The sequence below is a fragment of the Pygocentrus nattereri genome, chromosome 10 (assembly GCF_015220715.1).
Source record: "Pygocentrus nattereri isolate fPygNat1 chromosome 10, fPygNat1.pri, whole genome shotgun sequence".
Taxonomy (NCBI): domain Eukaryota; kingdom Metazoa; phylum Chordata; class Actinopteri; order Characiformes; family Serrasalmidae; genus Pygocentrus; species Pygocentrus nattereri.
Window position 1 is genome coordinate 22,492,704 of NC_051220.1, and position 5,988 is coordinate 22,498,691.

The following is a 5,988-nucleotide window of genomic DNA, read 5'->3' on the forward strand; positions in this document are numbered from 1 at the left end:
AACAACCTTTTTTGACAGCTACATATCCTTTCAGACTTCTCACAGTGAAGGCATAGACAGAAACACCTGTGGATTTTATCAATTCAGAAGTATAGCTTCATTTCCTCCTCTTTCTCAAAGATGAAAGCTTTAAGCACTGTTCATCTGATGGTAATAGTTTTGGTCTATCTGCTCTTGCCTGGTTGTTTTGAGTCCCATTTTCTCTGTATCTTTTAATCAGTTGTTTCCCCTTTATTTTTCATTATGCACTTGGATTATCGTAAATCTGATCTCCTCAAAAATATCTCATTCAGCCATTTTAGATACACATGGCACAGACATTTGTGAGGCAATTATGCTAATGTCGTTGCTTGTGTAAATGTTGATGTCTCTTTGAAGGGGAACATTACGTCAGTGACACCTTCAGGAACCGTTTTGCTGGGAGGACACAGCTGTGATTCGTGGTTTTAAGACTGAAAGGATAAAGAAGTGAACGTAGCAGTAAGGTTCACCCAAGTAAAGAGTGCACAAATGAAATGCTGATAGATTTGAGGCGTCTGTAATTTTTCTGCTAAACAGATGTTTCCTCCTTTTTTCTTGATGTAGAAAAACAAATAATTTGTATTTTATGGCCTTTTTGAAATGTAAATAAATGAATGGGTGGTCTCTTAGTTTTGTACTGCACTGTCTATTATGAAGTTACTGCCCACGAGTGTAAAATTGCTTAAGTACCAATGTAAGCGGTCAAATAAAGATGCTAGAAGGTCCAGTCGCTATGTAACTCCTCCTGCTATGGGCCCCAGTGTGACTGCCCCACCTGCACTACAATGCTTTTTACCTGGGGTAGGGGGTCCTAACAGTCATTGTTACTCCATCAGCTCCATCAAAACAATCTAAGAAAAAGAAGTATCTAGATATAACAAGGCATGAGAAGGTTCTACCTGACAAGTGTAATACCTCAGAAAAAATCTCATCACTGATTCAACACGGTGAATCAATCTGAAGGTATTGACTGTGTCTTGTTCAATGGTTGTGTTTTATCTGATTGAGTCTTCTACAATTCTCTATTATATTATAGTGAAATGTGCCTTAGAAAGAATCACTTAATGCTTGTGGAAGAAGTTCCTTGGAGGTGTAATTCATTGTACGGGTTGGCAACTTTAATAAATTGTGTTTTACAAATGCTTCTGCAATTTTTCACAGATTTACAGCATGCAGTAAGCCTTTTTTAAGCACGCTCCACTAAGCATGCAGTGTCTGGGGAAATACAGCACAACAATTAAAGTCAGACACTATAGCAGCACTGCTGACCTGCAAGTAAGGGACCCATCAATTTTGGCTTGTGAATCCTTAGTTACTTCATCTGTGTCAAGGATTCCAATTACCAGATGTCCACGCCAGTTAAAATCAATACTAGGCTGTTGGTTAATAATTACGGTATAAGTTATACTGTAGGAGTTCAACAAGCTACATATAATGGAAAACGACAGTTTTATATTTAAAATTTTCAGATTGATTTTTGTTTGTTTTTCTTTCATGTACTTCTTTGTGGTTTTATCCCAAACATTACTGAATATTCTACTGACCATTATGTCTTGACCATTATTATAATATACAGGTAATAATATGTCCGAGTACCTCAAATGCATTGCTTTTAAAACAGTTTCCTATACCTTTTCATCTAGATAATAAACCTTATGTCACTGTACCAATTGCAGCACTTCCCATAAAGATTGCATTAGTTAATTCTGAAAAGGTGTGACACTGTTTTTGGTCAAAAAAAATAATAATTAAATTTAAAAAAACAGCATGGTGGCATCTCGTACACTATTAAAAATCTAATTAAAAATTTAATTAGACACAAAATTAAATATTTGCTGTTACAGGAGAGAAGTGCAGTAGAGTTAACAGTGAAAGCCTGCTCAATTAGGAACCTTTTTAGCCTATATTTAAAAGTGTCTAGTGCTGGGGCTTTTACTCTCGGTTAACTGGTTTCATTTAAGAGCAACATAATAGCAAATGCTGCTTCCGCATGTTTAGTCTTTACCTCTGACAGGACCAACTGACTGGTTCCTAATGATCTAAGATTTCTGCTCATCTCAAATTTCTGCAGAATATCAGATAAATACAATGGCCCTAAATCAATAAACGATTTACAGACCAGTAATAGTACCTCAAATTCTATTCTGTAACTTACTGGTAGCCAACGTAAGGATTTAAGGGGGGGCGGGGTGTGATATGTTCCCTCCTTTTAGTCCTAGTGAGAAATCTGAAAGCTGCATTTTGAATCATCTGAAGGTGTTTGTCATTTTTTGGGAGTCCAGGAGACCATTACAGTAATCAGTCCTGCTAGAAATTAAGGTGTGGATGAGTGCCTCCAGGTCCGGTTATTGATGACAGGTTACTGATGTTCGCAAGGTGATAAAATGCTTATTTGGTGACTGCTATGAAATGACTGCTAAAACTGAGATCAGAGTTCATTAGCACAAAGATTATGTGCTAATTCTTTAGATTTTAGGGCTCTTGAGTCTAGACAGACCGCTTGTCTGTACCTCTCATTGCTATTCCCAACTAAAATAATCTCACACACACAACTTCTAAGCCACTTCTCCCTCTGGGTCGCGGGGTAAAATAATCTTTTTTATCTTTATTCAACTGCTGAAAGTCCAGTCCAGTTACTGACGTGCTCAAGGCTCTTGCAAAGTGAGTCAAAGGGCCCATAGTTGTTTGGTGAGAGCAAATCTGTAAGTCTATAATTTGCATAACTGTGGATATCCCATATTCTTGTAGTATTTAGCCATGAGGCAGCATGTATAAATTAAATTAAAATCGAAAATCACTGAACTCTTCAAGGAGACCTTTCACAGTCTGTGTTAGCGTTTAATAGTGTTATTTTCCAGCACAGAGAGCATGACCTCTTAGCCACCAGTCCGCAGGGCCCTGGCAGATTCCTTAGGGCAATCTGAACTTGTCTGGACTCTTCAGTGCTGGCATACACTTGGAGTGCCCTCACTGGGCAGAGCAGCCTTGTTCACACTGCACTCATTAAGCAGTCTGCAGGGCTGTCTCTCGCTGCCACAAGCAGAAGAGGGGGTTTTTAGTCCACTCAATGCTTCGTTTCTGTGGTATTGTGTCAGACCTTGTGAGAGCTGACAGCTTACATTATTCTTCAAATTCTCAGAGCAGATGCCTGATTTCACAGCAATTTGCAGTGCTCAAAATTTTACTTTGCTTTTTTATGGACAGCTGGTTTACTCTGACAATCAAAGTGATATTTCAAAATTCTAGCAAGGATGTCAGTAATGATGTAAATTTCTGACATAACAATTTGATGCAATTACAGCAAATTATGCATCACGAAATCTCAGGTTTGACCATGATTTGAAACTATTCAAATAATTAAAACAATACACCATCCTTTTCTTGGATTTTTAGATTTGAAAACAAGAACTTTATTTTGGCCAATAAATGACAGGATACTTTACTAAGTCTAATTATGATAGATAGTACATAGTACATATTCCAAACATAGTATTAGAAAAATCACTACATTCAGACTGATGCATCTTGATTCCTCAATGCCTTTACACAACCCTAAAAGACTCTCCTCAAATACTGTGAACTATCACACTCTTTATGTCCACAATACTGTACTATAAAGTGTTCGCAAGATCTGTTGTGAATTTCTGTGTGACATCACAAGGCCAAATCTCTGTAACTGGAAACAAGAAAGGCTTTCCAGTAGTTTTATTCCCCCATCTGAAAGCACTGCAGTACCAAACATCACCTACTGGGGTACCCTGGAGCTGAGGGCATGTCAGGCCTCCTACAGGAACATCAGACACAACCACAGCCCTGTTACTGGAGCTGTCCATCATCCTGTCAGTGGGTGACTCTAATCACTACTGCTAAAATGACTTGCCAGTAAAGGAAAGTTACACCAATCGCCCTCTCCATGTCTCTGTTTTACTGTTAAATATAACAGCAACACTACAGGTGTGTATAAATCATATAACTCACAAATGCTGAGTTAAACATTAACACAAATATTTGAACACAATTATGCAATAAAACTAATTCAACTGGAATAAGACACCTATCTACATTTTAGTGTCTTTATCATTTAAATACTGAACATTGCAAAACCTTTACTGGCAATTCTCATTCCCAGTTTTTGAGTCTTGGTTAACAGATGAAGATGCCCAAAACAAATTTTTGTGTTTAGTCATCCAATAACTGATTTAAGGCATGCCTGGTTTTCTGATATATCAAAAACAATTATGTTAATACCAGTCAATATTTAAAATAAGCCAATTCGATTTTTAAAACGTGCAGGTGCATGAACTGCTGCAGGCCAGCTAAAACGGAAATCAATTGACAGTAAAGTCCACTTCTCTCTCCACAGCCCACTTCTTTCATTCACGCACTGAGGAGAGCTCTCTGGGGGAGACATGATAACTCTAGACAGATGCAACATCAGAGCCGTTCGCCTTGCCATAATTGAAGCCGACCTTTTTGATTGGCCAGTGATTAAAGTCATCAGTACAGGCGAAGAGGTCAAATCTCTTTGCATGAGACAGGATTTTATTTTTACCACTCAAAAAGCAAGAAACATCTCAATGACAGCTAAACACTGAAAGGTCAATGGACTGCCTTTTCATGACTTTTGAATGCAAATGACACATGTCCTACTGCCTAAGCTGTGCCTGAGTTGTTACGGACTGTTTCATCATCGCATAACAAAGCCAAAAGAAAAATACATCACTGAACTGGACACAATGGACAATAACTTTTTGAGTAGTGTTCAAAAGGTCTTTCTCGTTTTGCTGGGCAAATTGAGTCAGCAGGGAGTCATGGAAATCGCAACTCCACCTCCCACTGGGCAGATGAATTCAAGCAATCCTTTACTGGCTGGAGGGATTTGCCGGTGAGCTGGTGCACTTGATGTGATCATGGCTTTTCATTGATTCTGCACGATGGACACTCAACAAGAGCTGCTCCCCTGGGTTTCTCTAAGCCCTTTAACGCCAGCCATGAATGCTCCCTAATGAGCAACAGAAACCAGAGCAACGCCATTATGCTTCTAATTGTTAACTATGATTTGCTGTGTGAAATCATGAACCAGGGTGAGATGAAGAGCCAAACAGGTTGCTCTTCACAAACAGGAAAGAGTTACAACCCTTCTCATCTTAACTTTCGACATGAAAAGATTAACATAACATCAAGGGACCAATGTCACAAATGCTTAGATTAGAGGAACTTTCAGTAAAATCACTGTCAACATTGCACTTCACAGACTCCGAAATGATGCAATGTACACTTCAGTTGGGTAACCATAACATGATAGAAATAGTAACAGTTTCATCTAATGGGAAAAAATAGATCTGCTTACAATTAGCTCAGCTACACTGCTTCCTATGAAATACGTCCAATAAAACTGATTCTGATACTGCTCTACAAAGGCAAATAGCAATAACCGAGCCAGCAGTAAAATTGAGAAAAACAGCTAAAAGTTTTACCAATGTCCAGTAAAATATGTGATATAGTGCTACTAATATTGACTAATATATATGCATGTTCTATCCATTACCTACCTACAACATATCTGACTTGGATAACAGCAGAATGTCAGTTTCACTGTTGGCCTAGTTACTGCTTTTGCTTTTCTTGAGTGGTCCAGCAAACAGAGGGTAAATGGCCATTGTTATTCTATTTTGGAAATAAAAGGTTCAGTGTGTGAAATCTAGTTCTGTGGAAGTGCTTGAATGGATTTGTGCCGCAAAGGCTTATTTAGGGGCCAAAATGTTAATAAGAGCAGCAGCTTGGTAATCCTCTAACCAGCAGCAGGTCTGAATGCCACCATACACAAGAGGAGGTCAGTAGTCACATGCACGCTCCTAAGAGAAAAAAAAAAGACAGTGCACTGTCCCTCCTATGAAGTACAGAACTCGGTGGACCTCCCTTGGACGCCAGCAAAAGCTTGGCAGAGAACAGAGGAATCTGTGCTGA